This window comes from Anomalospiza imberbis, chromosome 5 (genome assembly GCF_031753505.1).
Source record: "Anomalospiza imberbis isolate Cuckoo-Finch-1a 21T00152 chromosome 5, ASM3175350v1, whole genome shotgun sequence".
Lineage (NCBI taxonomy): Eukaryota > Metazoa > Chordata > Aves > Passeriformes > Viduidae > Anomalospiza > Anomalospiza imberbis.
Window position 1 is genome coordinate 8,045,140 of NC_089685.1, and position 13,920 is coordinate 8,059,059.

Consider the following 13,920-nt stretch of genomic DNA (forward strand, 5'->3'; position numbering starts at 1 on the left):
AATTATGACAATTCTTCTGTGTCTTCAGGAAGGAAAACCCCCCCACCTTTTTATTCAAAACTATGTAATTTAATTCCTTTTTCTGAGAAGCATATGTCATTAGTAAACTTAAAATATGCATTGGAAGTGCCTACCTCAGGGCTATGTTGCTGTGTCCTTTCCTTGAACATTGAAAGTGAGCTGGAGTCCTTTTAAGTTTTATACAAAATACAGTTGTAAAGACTTTAAATCATTGAAATTTGCAGCCACTTGAGCAAGCTTCATCTCTTCTTTCAGTGGAAGAGAAAAGAAAGGTGAATGTTGTCTTTATTAGAAGAACATGAATAGAGAAGATCTGTGGAAAGACAATAGTGACTGTTGCCTCCTTTCCTGTGACTTAAGTACCTTTAAAAGAGGTTTGCTTATATCCAGTAGAACACAGTGTTACAGTTCCTGCTGCAAAACAGAGAAAACATCCAGGGAACAGCACTTCTGCACCAATAGCCATGTATGGTTTGCACCTTTGGCACAGGGAGGCTCCTCTCCCATCCAGAGAAGGTGGAGAAGGCACAACCTAGAATTTTTCATGCACACAGAAGGCAAGAAGGTCTCTTCTTCCTTTGGGTATCTCTCCAAAAGTCTTCTGTTACATCACCTTTTCTTACTGAGAATCCTTATAGTGGGGTTGAGTGTAGTATGGAATTCAGTCTGCCTCACATGCCAGCCATTGTACTAGCTTTTTCTTTTTCTTTTTACTTATTTGTTTCATACTCATCTTTCTGTGGCTTTGACTCTGACATAAATATTTATAGGCTTTTGGATATCTTTTCGCTGTAAGTGATTGTTTTTAATCAGTATAAGCTCCTGGGAAGTCACTGGTCCAGAAACCAAAATGTACTTTTCCCTATGTATGATAGCAGAAGAGGAACATAAAGAATCTGTTCCCACTTCTCAACTAGGAGTCATTTCCTTTGCTCTCTGTACTAATGCTTCCCAGACTGAGGCCAAGAAAGCTGTGTAGATTTTATATCTGCACTATTGACCCCCATAAGATAAGTAATATGGACAAAGATGTTCTGTGTTTTATCCTAGTTAACAAAAATAGAGAGGAAACTGGTGACTATTTTCAGAGTACCTACACTTTAAGGTCACAGAATTGTAGAATGGTTGGGATTGAAAGAGACATTACAGAACACCTAGTTTCAATCCTTCTACCACACACTTTCCACTGGATCAGATTGCTCAAAACCCCCTCCAGCCTAGCCTTGAACACTTCAGGGATGGGGCATCCACAGCTTCACTGGGCAATCTGTGCCAGTACCAAACCATGCTCACAGAAAATACTTCCTTCTTTATATCTATCTAAATCTACCCTCTTTCAGTTTAAAGCCATCCCCCCTCTTGTCCTATCTCTACATGTCCTTGGAAAAAGTCCCTCTGCAGCTTTCTTGTAGACCCCCTTTATGCTCTGGAAAGCAACTATGAGATCACTTTGAAGCCTTTTTTTCCCCAGGGTGAGCAATCCTCTCAGCCTTTCCTCATAGGAGAGGTGTTCCACAAATCATCTTTGTGGCCTCTGGACTCCAACAGAGGTTTTGTCCTTCCTGTGCACAGTCCCATCACTATCATGATGCTGGTTCACTGCTGAGCAGGAGAACGTAGCCTCTATATGCCATCCATTGTCTTTTAAACCAAATGTTTCCATGTCCCAGGTACCACCTCCATGCTCCATCCCCACACTGTGGTTTAGACTGTGCTGCCCCATGTGTGGCTGTCCCATCACTGGTCTGCTGGTAGCAGCATTTTGTTATTACTCTGTTCACAGTACCAACCACAGACATTTACAGACAGGGGTTTAAATATTGGATTCTCATTTTCACTGCAGAGTATTCTAGTGGAAGGTGGGAGGAGGGTATATTGTGGACAGTTGTTGCTCTTGTGAAAGATGTGATAGTATGGGAATGGAAAACCAGAGGTCATACACGTGCTGCTGAGGCCTGTCACAGAGCCAGTACTCTGGGCTTTTCTGAAAGGGTCTCCTGGACAGTCCCAGCACAGCAAATTAAACCTGGGATCCTTTCCCTAAAACTTTTCATTCCTCAGATACATCCTCTTCCAACACATTCTTCATCACCCTCTAATATTCCAAGAGAGATAGGATTCATATTGATCACAGCTGTCTGTTTATTCAAGCTTCCAGAAGCCACACGTTCATCTCCAAAATAACACATCTGCCATGATATTATCATGGGAATTTTCAGGGTATTTATACTGATCTGATGGGGGATGATAAGTCTTTTGCAGTGTTGTCTTCCTTCATGAAGGCCCTAAGTTTCTAGTGATGTTCTTGCAGCTTGGGTACACAATAGCTACTGTAATGAAAGATCTTGAAAATCTCAAGAGATCTGATTTAAAAGGCAGATTTGAATTTTGTCAAATGTATGAGTAGCCCCACTGCAATGATTGAACCATTTAGGCATTTGAAGAAATATCCCTATGACAAGAGTGCACATCCTGTGTTGTCTAAAGCATTCCAGTGCACATGGGTAAGTAGCTGTTTTGAACTCATCCTTACTCATATCTCTTGCTGCAGTTACCTCCATAGGTCATTTAATCTGTTAATTTACAAAAGGAAAAGGTTTTAATGCTTCAAACACTGGTTTGTGATGCTTTCTCTTCATCTCTCTCAGAAGTGTGATTATTTTGCTGTAGATAATGTGAATGGTACAGAACAGTAAGTGTTAATTTGTAAAACTGTGTAGCTCCAATTACCTAGATCCCCAGAATCCTTCCCCATGCATGTGCAAGTGTTCCTCATGCTAATGAGGAAAGCATGCTCCTTGGAGAGGAAATACACACATCATGCTTCACATCTTAAAGTACTCAAGATGTTTTTTTGACATGCCAGAGATAAGTAGCACGAGGCACAAATACGTCCAATACTTGATGAGGTACCATACTACTTCATGAGATACCAAAATATACACAAATCCACTATCACTCAGCTGTCTTCCACAACACATGCTGAGACTATCAATAATCACACTTGGTTTGGAATTCTGGGTAATATCCTGAGTTGAATTCAAATACAGGTATAACCTGGCACTAAGACTTTTCTCCTGCATTACAGGAAAAGCAGAGCTAATTCAAAAATGTGTTGGATTCACTGAGAATTTTGGAGCGTGTATCTGCAACTACTTGCTGCAACTGGATTTTTTTTTACACCCTTTTCTTCTCAATTTTTCCAGCTTTGACTTAGGAAAGTACAGAATAAGAAGGGAATAATTCAGTTTTCTTATATTTATGATAAAATTGAAAAAAACCCCTAGCATAAATTGAATATTACTTTTTTTTTTTTTTTTTAAGTGGTCTGGCCTTGGTTAATTGCCTTTGAAAAACAAACCAACAGAAGCTTGATTAGACTCAAAGGTCATGCTAGACCAAGAATAATAGTTAAAGAATTAAAATAAATATAACCAGCCAAAAATATTATAAGCATTTTAATGAAGTCATAGAATTCAAAAGAAAATAAATTATTGACTGGCAGACTGAGCACTTGGGAACTTGCAGCTGGCAAAGAAAAGAAGCAAGTGTGTTCTTTGCAGTATTTTAAATTCATAGATTACTCCAGTAGTTTAGAAATACGTCCTGTAATAGGACCTGTAATCCTTAGCCAGTGCCTAGCTGGTTATGTTTTCCACATTGCCAGTGAATCAGAAAACAAACACCTCAACAGCATTGCAAATTCCTGTGGGGTTTGTACTCATGTTATTATTTTTGCAAGGTCTGACTCCTGATCTACCTGCATGTAGAAAACTCTTATTCATGCCAATGAACACAGATGTAAGAAGAATGCTGTATTTTACCTAATTTCTGTATTGGGTAAAACAGAACAAAATTTGGTTAGAAGTGGTATGAAATAATCACTATTAAAAAATCTCCATCTGGACGTATATACTACATCCAAAGAACTACTCATAATTAGCTGGATAGACATTATTTGCAAGACAAATGAATAATATTGCAAAACCCTTTAAGGGGCTGAGAGCAAAAATAATAAACCAACCTAAGTACTATACTGCTCTGGGTTATAGGCATGACCAGAGAGAATAAAAGTATGAAATAACACAGTCCATCCCAAGTCCTCCTTGATGGGTCAACAGGACTAGGAATCAGATCATTACATGTCCCCTTGCACAAGTGTATTGCAATCCTATTTTTTTTGTGTGAGCCTCTCTTTCCCGCAGTACAGCTGCATCCAGCAAAGCACAGGATGAGCTTACATTAATACAGGATAGTATTCCATGAATGAGACTGCTAAGATTCCTTTCCATTTGTTACCCTTCAGTATAACACTATGCCTCATTTACTCTACACCATCTGAAGTTTCCACAGAGGAGTCTTGTTTGTTGTTGCCACTCTGATTCTTACTGCAACAGTATTTGTGCACATCATCAAGAACAAGCTCCTCCTTAGCTCCCAGTTCGGGGCAAAAAAGTGTTATACACATTTGGCAGAGAAAGAAGAGATTAAGACACTTTCTTTGTATGATATAAGGACAAACATCAAGGGCTCAGAAAATACCTAGCTTTCTCAGATTGCACTCTAGAGCCTTAACTCAGTTAATTTCTTCTTGGTGGTTTAAGCCCCTATTCCTTGTGGTCTCTGCAATGAATGTAAGAGTACCAAGACTAGCAAACGTCATTTCAGGACAGTGCTAACTTTGGCACTCACTGCTCAGCAAAGAGCTGCCTGTGGAACTCAGTGGGTTCAGGTAGCAAAAACCTAACAGCAGGGCTAGGATCATTTTAGGATTTAATGGCTCTTTCCCAGTATCACCGGGACAGACTCAGAGAGGTTATGTTGAATTGTGCAGTGGTAGAGAAAAGAAGAAAATCCACTTTGTAGATCTGTTTTCTGAGCAAATATTGAACAGTAGTCTGGAGAAAGGACAGCAGTGAAACAACATAACTGATTCTATGATTCAACGCTGAGACAGTGACAAAATAGAAGAAAGTGTCTTGTGGTGCCAGATACTGCCTTTCACAGCCAAAGGACTCTGCTTCCATTAGCCAGTCCTATGTGAAGGGAAGCAGATATTTGGAAAAAGGGGTTTTACCACTTCTGGTATTTGCTGTTTCCTAGCACTGGGATAGAGCAGCTGCACCAGCCTTTTTCCCTAATGCTGCTCCATGCTCACAGTGCTCTAATTGCTCCATTTCCAATACAACTTTCATTCACAGGGGAGAATGGGGAGGCCTTTTCATCTTGCAGGTAATGCAAATTTCCTATAGGAAATTTCCTGCAGCATTGTTATGAAGAACAACGCTGCAATGTCTGACATCCCCCATTGCCATCATTTGGCCCTGACAGGCTTGAGAAGTGGGCTGATGTGAAATATGTGAAGTTTGCACTTGTTTTCCAGTAAGTCTCTGACCTGCCTATTACATTTCAAGTGTCTGCCATCCCAGTCCTTCAGTCATGATGTGTTTGAGATTCAGTGGTAGTCTTCCAAATAATGCAAAATGCCATCCCTTATTTTTGAAGATTGGATTTTCTAGGGAAAAAATAATTTTGGACTACTACTTGGACTGAGAAGAAACAAGCTTTTCCAGATGGAAAAAATAAAACAGAGAGGTAAATGGAACTGAAAGAGGTCTCAGAGAAATCTTTGTGTAGCTTTAGGGATAGGGATTGCATTAAACTCTGACTATAACAAACGTGCATTTCATTGCAGCTTCAACTCCAGCTGGGAGCCCAGCTATGCATGTTGTAAAGTAAAACAGGGTGAAAGGATAGTTGCATGGTAAAAACAGAGCATCAGGATGGACTAGGCACTGCAATAAGCTGTTTGTTCTGTTTCTCTCTCCTTTTGAATAAATACTTGTAAAATTACTGTAGTACTTGCACGCCTCTTGGAGGTGATGGATTGATAAGCTGATTTCATGGAGGGCTATTTTAGGTGAAGTACAAGGTGTTGAAATATTGTTTGAGACACTGAAAAGAGTATTCCCTGTCTACCTTTAGCATAATTCTTAATCATTTAGGTAAGAATGTTTTAGATGGTGACAAGTTTTAGCCAGTATAATTGGTGTAATCAAAAGTGTTTAAATTTACTGCTTTGACCATAGATAGGCTTTTGGGTTTGGTTTTTTAATGGTTATTAATTTATTTGGTTGGTTTTATCGATATCCAAGTTTTTTTTAAAAATCTAAAAAAGTCTTCCTGGGTTATCTGCATAACTCAGAGAAGACTGTCATCATCCAAATGGTCATTCTGAATCTTGAATTTAGATTTTCCTTTAAACTGAGTTTCAAAAGAGTATTTGCTGACTATTCAGCGACTACAGGATAATTAAATACTGGATGCAGCTTACCAGGTTTCAGTGCCTGATAGGTACATCTTCACCTGAACTAGTCATTTAGGCTCAGTGGGGAGAAGTACTTCAGAGTATAAAATACAAATTTCTCACAAAAGACGCACATTTGTCCAGGCAGCCATAAACAGAAATTACAGAGTCGCTATTAAGTAAATCTTTCCATTGAAGAAGTCTCAAGTTATATTCCTAATGATTAAATACCTCTTTATTCTCTGTCCTCTACCTGTCCTACTATGAAACAGATGTCCTGATTATCCTTAGCATTTAAAAGATAATAGCTTGATTTTCCACACAGCTTGAAATAAAGATTATTATCCCCAAAACATAAGTATATAATTTGGTCTGTCTCTTACTCTGAAGTGACAAAACTTTTGTTGAACCAACTTCTTGGGTTCGGGATTTAAATTTTAGGTAGTAGTGCCAAACCCATAAAGGCCAGAACTTGGGGAAATCTGCCCAATTTAGAAGAGGAACACAAGGCTTGGCTCTTTTCATGCCAGATGCAAAGCTTATCCTCCACATTGTTGGCAGTTCTTCTCTAGGCCTCTCTTTTTCCTCTATCTCCCACACTCCTTGTCTCCCTTCCCCCACCTCTGAAAAAGTTTTGCCAGGTTTGATTTCCCTTCTTTCACCATCAGAAGAGAAGCACTGTTTACAATCTAAAATCTGTGAAAAAACAGAACATTTTTGTTTTTCAGGTCAGTCTGCTTATAAGTACCCTGAGCATCAGCAAAGCAATATAATAGTTTTGTTTAAGTGGCCAGAAGCCTCTGTTTAAGAAGGGAAAAATATGCACTGTGGCAAACATTAAATGAAAAAACTGAAACCCCCAGAAATACTTATGAAATGGAAATTAAGCTAGTGTTTCAAAACAGTTTTTTAAAAAAAAAGTTTCCTTTCATTTTCTGGCTTCATTCAGTTTTCTGTTTCTATTTGTTCCAATTGTTTTTTTTTTTTTTAAGAGATGTATTATTGAATTCTTTTTGCTGTAGATACTGCTTTGTGGTAAACAGAATTTGATCCCTCTTTTTCCAATCCTTTTGTCAAGCTAAAGAAAATTATTCTAATGCTTTCTGATTTTTGTTTAATAAGAAATCCACTCACATCTTCCAATTTTCTTTCTTTCAAAACATCGAATAATGAAAAATTTTTCTTCTCAATGTTGTTTTCACCTTCATTTTTACCCTTTTTAAATATTACTCTCTCTGCTCTCATTAAAAGAGTAGCATTATCTTGGCTTATGAATTGGGATACTGTCACAGAAAAAATGGCTCCTATACAGATGATTTTGTTGACCAAGGGTTGCAAAAGTTTTTTTATGATACTCTAGTTGATAACAGAAAAAGGACGCCAGTGCAGTCCTGTTGTGAATATCCTAAAGTGGAAAAGCCCATCTTCATTTATCATGAAGGTTTCTCCTTACGCTTGGCCATTCTTTGTCTTTAGTCTTGCTGCTCACTGCCTGTTCCATGAGCTCCTTATCACCTTTTCTTCTTCAGATTTCTTGACATCCAGAAGCAAGGTGCTTCCAGAGTCTTTGTTAGAGTTAGGTAAATCAGTTGCCTTCTCACTCCAGGCCACTGCTATCCTCACAGGCACCTGAATACTAATGGTAGTACAGAGAGTACAACTTATACACTTAGAATCATAATCCTGGAATCACTGAGGTTGGAAAAGACCTCTATGATCGAGTACAGCCCTTAACCCAGCACCACACAGTTCACCACTAGACAGTGTCCCCAAGTGCCACATCCATGTGCTTTTTTTGAACATTTTCAGGGATGGCACTTCCACCACTGCCCTGGCAGCGTATTCCAACACCTGACCACCCTCTCAGTGAAGATTTTTCTCCTAATATGTAATCTAAACTGCCCTGTGTGCCAGGCTTTCAAACCAGAGGAAAGCCCAGGCGATTTTCAGACAAATGGCCACTTCTCTGTTCCTTGCACTAGAGCCTGTGATAGATATGTTGTGTCATTGTCTGCACAATACACAGCAGCTAGTTCAGGATGTTTCTGCTCTTTCTTATTCTCTTCTGAGTGTTGATTATGTGCCCAGTCTTGTATAATGCTTAAGAACATATTGTTCTCTTGCAGAAGGTCATTGCATACATACTGGATATACAATGCAATTCTAGACCTCAAAAGAGCTCTTTCAAAGTGATTTTCTTTCACTTGCTAGTAAATAAGGTCAAAAAACCACTGCATTTTTCACTCTGAAGCAAATCAAAAGCAGAGTTGGATGCTCAGGAATTTGTTCTGCCAGAGATGATGTTATGCTTAGAGCACAGGGGTCATTAAATATACCAGTATGTTCTTACAAGAATAAGGCACAAATGCTTTAGCATTAGTGTCAGATACGAAGGGTGAGGTATACTTTAGCCAGAACCCTGCCATGACTTTATATGACCATCTATAAATATCCAGGAACCTCAAGTTTTGTAATCAATTTCTCAATTCCTAACTATTGTCAACTACATTTTAGAAATTAATTAAATGCCTCCTTTGTGAAACACTTTTCGTGAATAAGGGTAAGTGAAGATGGTGAAGGGCCTGGAGGGGAAGCCATACAAGGAGCAGCTGAGGTCATTTGGCTTATTCAGCCTGGAAGAGACTGAGGGGAGACCTCATGAGGGTCTGTAACTTCCTCACGAAGGGGAGCAGAGGGGCAGGCACTCATCTCTTTGGTAACCACTGACAGGACCTGAAGGAATGGACAGAAGTTGTGTTGGGGGTGGTTTAGGTGGGATATTAGGAAAAGGTTCTTCACCCAGAGGGTGGTTGGTCACTGGAACAGGCTCCCCAAGGAAGTGGTCACAGCACCAAGCCTGGCAGAGTTCAGGAAGTGTTTGGACAATGCTCTCAGGCACAGGGTGTGATTGGTGTGCAAGACCAAGAGTTGGATTAGATGATCCTTTTGGGTCCCTTCTAAATTAGGATATTCTATGATTTTATGGTTCCTCAGGAATGTCTGTTTTCTTTCTCACCTTTCAAGTGACTTTGAGGTGGCCTTCATACCCTTACACTGGCTTGATGAAGTCTTTTCTCACTATCCAACTGCATTTTTACAATCAGTCTACATTTTCCAATTGCAATTCCAATTCCAATAGTACTTCCATTTCAGCATTTGAATCTATCTTCAAGGCTTCCCTGACAAATAAATCCCAGAGTGGTTTAGCATCTGTACAAATGACATATTGCAGATACAGTGCACTGAAATATGTCGTAAAAATTCAGATTTTATATGGTAGTCTAAGATATTTGAGTGAAAGCACAAACTGTGCTATCCAAGAGCAGATGTTAATTAATAAGTCTTGTATCATACACGTTCTTTGCTCTTTATTGTGCTGTTTCAGAAGTGTATTTCCAGACTACCTCAGTTATCTCCAAGACAGTTTGGGCTTTCTATCATCTCCTCAGTCTAAGAGGACAATCAAATTCTTACCTTTTGGAGAAGATATTTTGTCTGAGCAGTTCCATGTGTGCTAAAGCATATCCATCTGGCATCTGTGAAGGGAACTCAATGTGATAAATATTACTACAAATTAGCATAGTTTGAAACCTTGGCTCTGAAAGGATTTAATTAACTTTATTTACTGAATGGTCTTGGGATGTATTTTAAGACTACTCCCTGCAGAGAGATGAAGGTAAACACAGACTTTGACACTGCATGCTTGTGTTTGTGTGTGTGGATGTCTGCTCTGAAACTTTCTGTCATCCAAAATACAGGTTTTGTTTTCTTGTTCCAAATGAAATATCCAACAACTTAGTCATTGGCAGTAAAACTTTTGGGTGCCTGAACTCTTCAAAATAAATGTCAATAGCTGCTTTTTTTTAAACATATGACTCAGAGTAAAAGCTCTATTGCCAAGGTTTATCAGTCATTAAACTTTCACTCAGTGCAGATCCAATCTGTGTGCCTGGGAGTTGAAACAAGAAAAAAACACGTATTCCAAGGCATAAACAAAGATCTCATATGATTATAATGCTGACCTATCTTTGGTTAAAATGCCTTCCAGAACAGCTGTGGATCACTGGGCACACACTTATGGCACTACTTGTGGACGGGTATTCCATTGGCAGATTGATGGAGGTTGTGCTTTTGGCAGCAGCAAGTATTAGGTGAGGGATGAACAGCAGTAGAGAAGCGGCCAGTTTTGTGAGGAAGCATAAAAGTATCAGCAGAAGATTAGGAAGGGCAACTGGAACTACTTCTGGATGGCTAGACAGATGGAAATGAATTCAGACACTTTGGAAAGAAAATTAAATTACAATTCAAGTATGTGCAAAAATTAAGAGACTGATTAAAAAATACATTAGGAAAATTAAAAAAATTAATAAAAAATGATTCAGCAACTGCCCAGCTTTGCTATGTTAAGTGAAATAAAACTCCAGATGGACCAACATCAAGATATGTAAATATAGTGAGGATACTTTAGATTGATATCTTGTAACTGGCGTTGTACACTAGTAGACTGATCCACCTATAAAATATCGCACATTCATAGTAATGATTTCTGGAAGACAGAAAGAATATTTCTTCACAGAATGAGACTGGGTCAGGTCCTCAGCTGATGTAAATTGCCATAGTTACTTTGATTTTAGTGGAGTTATGACAGTTAATTCTGAACTAAATCTTCAACTGAAGATTTGACTTATAAAAGTGTCAAATGTTTCATTTAATACCTTCTGTGCTGAAGAAATTCTCTCTTCCACATTTCCTCTGTTTTTATGATTTTTTTAAATTACTCAGCCTCTTTTTTCAGCGATTAAGGCCTTTTTCTGAATTAATTAAATTAGAACAAATATTTTCCAGGAAGACATACTAGGAATGTATCACTTGGATTCATTTGCAAGGCAGAGCAATCCCAGTCAAAATTATGATTAAGTTATTCAGTTTTGGAATCTACCGTTACATTGGTATTTGTCTTTTATTTGTTGGAATCTGGAACTGACTTTCAACAAAACTTTGTTTTTTTTATAGAACTCTTGACTCAGTACATGTGAGATTTGGTGTCAATGTAATATTCTTATATGTGTCTATATATATATGGTAAGTTTTCTTTTAGGTTTATCTACACAAAACAAGATATAATAATTCTAGTATATAATATAACATATTTATACAATATAATACATCATGAGATTAGGAATGATCAGTTTGGGTCACCTGTCCCAGCTGTGTCTCCTCCCAGCCTCCCACACACCTCCAGCCCCCTTGCCAGGGTGGCTGTACAAAAAGCAGAAAAGTCCTTGGCTCTGTCTAAGTGCTGCTCAGCAATGACAAAAGCATCTCTGTATCATCAACCCTGTGTCCAAGGCAAATCTGAAACACAGCCCTGTACCAGCCAGAGTGAAAAAAATTAACTTGACCCCTGCCAAAACCTGCACATACTTCTGTTTAATGATACATATTCTCATTCCTTATCAATAGGTAGCCAGGATAAAACCACTGGTTTTATAAAACCACCTCATGTGCTGCCTTGCCATGGCCAGGTGGAATCAGATTCATCCCACCCATCCTTGTCTTCAGTGCTGTAATCTTTAGTCTACCTTCATAGACAAAGGAGGAAAACCTAATTCTAGAAGATACTTGTTCTTATCCATCTTATATTCCTCTTTTATGTCAAGGTGAGTCCATCCCTGAGATGTCCATTTTGTTCTCTTTGGTTTGGAAGGAGCTTAGATTTCTAATCTTGAAACAGCTGTAATTAGAGAACTTAATCACACATTATTAATTGATGATTAATTACATGTAGAGACACATAAATTGGCTTGAGAAGACTGAATTTTATAAATTGTGATATGCCTAAGCCTACTCACATAATCACTGATGTTCATTGCTGTCTGGGTATATCCCAACAATTTGTAGCAGAAATATCTGAAGGAGGAATTTTAGGGGGGAGCAAGTGATTGCAATATAATCAGGTCAATCTTTAGGGAATATTTTGCAAAAGATCAATCATCAACTATCTCTTTATTATAACCTCCCAGATATTAGACAAGCCGTGTGTCAGTGCTTCTGAATTTGAAAGGGGGATAAATATTCATGGCTGGAAGCAAATATATGTGTGTGTTGATAGGCATCAAGCAGATATAAAATTAAATTTAGCCTGGTTTATGCTGATTACAGAACCATTACAGGTCTATGTAAAGGCTTAAATGATGTGCCACCCTTAAAATCTATAAAATTGCCTGTTCCATGGGCAACTCATTAAAGTGATCTCTTATGTCTAGAGGGGTTCAGGATTTTTTTTTTGCTTTTTCAATGCTTTGATTTTTGGGCAGGCCATAAACTCAAGACCTGTGCCTGGAAGGCAGAAGTGCTCTGTTTGACCTGGGATTGCTCTGTTTATGCCAAAGCAGGTTGCAGGAACAACATACAAATAAGTTAGACTTCTGTCAGTAGGACACATTTGCTTAACCTCAACTTCCTTTACTATTTCTGGAGCTTATAATTTATATAGAATTATTTTTATATAATCTATATATAAGCCAAGATTACCTTTGGCAAACACCATAGCTGAAGTGAATTTCCTGCTCCACAATGAAAATTAGACTCCTCTTTGAAGCTCTGTTTGTGTTACCCATGTTTTCTCCTTCGATTTTCCCCTGCCTTCAGAGATATTTGGTCTATGATGCAGTTCTTCATGCAAGGAAACAGTCACTGACTGTGTCATAAAATTGGAGGGGAAGTCGTGTTAAGAATTTTAAAAATTTGAGTATAAAATACACTTTATGAATAGTATAATTAATAATTTAAATTTATTTTCTTTACACCATATGCCACAATCCTTAGTGAATTGTTAGGTTTTATTAACTTTCCATGGAACCTCTTAGGTGTTTTTACTGGCTAAATTCAGAATAAATATCTGAAAAACTATGTTAAATTAAATATACTGCAATATTTTAGATCATAACCTCTCTCTATACACACAAACTACGTTATCACAGCTGAATGCCCTTTCGACTGAAACTGACAGCAACTCCAGACAAGAAACTTATGCAATAACTTTACTCTTGCATACAGCTTCTACTTGGTTCTAACTCATTGCTGACTAATCAGCTCTCTGGCAGGGTCTAATGTATAAAAAGCACCAAAGTCACTTAAAGCCACTTTTGTTCTCCCATCACTTGTGTGAGGAGGTACAAAATACACAATTCAACTCATTGTGCTTTATACCACTTCATAACCAGCCCTCATCTAGTTTTCCTCTCACTAATGGCAGTAAAAGGATTCTGACTAACTTGGGAAAAGTATGGCTTTAAATAATTATGGTCTCCAGAACGCAGCTTAGATGGTAGATACACTCAGCCTTTGTATTTCCTAGGATTTTGGCCTAACCAACAACAAAAAAAAAAGCACAAAAACTTCATTCACATTTCTTTTTTAGTAGCAGAAAGGGATATTATGTAACTTTGGGAATTCAATAAAGATGCAGCTTCAGAGATGGGCGAGTTAATGGAACCATTCTGGTTTCCTCAAAAGAACTATGTCTCTTTGTAACAATCATGGCTGAAGAGTCCCCCCAGGGCTTGAAGTCCTCTTCTGTACTGCTGAAA

The 13,920-nt window shown here is 38.3% G+C and overlaps 1 long non-coding RNA gene across 1 annotated transcript in view; it reads left to right on the top strand.

The window, feature by feature from the left end:
- The first annotated feature begins 11,834 nt into the window (after positions 1-11,834).
- LOC137473685 (uncharacterized) overlaps positions 11,835-13,920 on the top strand; it is a 28,557-nt gene continuing 26,471 nt past the window's right edge. Inside the window, exon 1 of the long non-coding RNA XR_010998932.1 lies at positions 11,835-11,992. This is a non-coding gene — a long non-coding RNA (uncharacterized lncRNA). The remainder of the gene's footprint in view (positions 11,993-13,920) is intronic.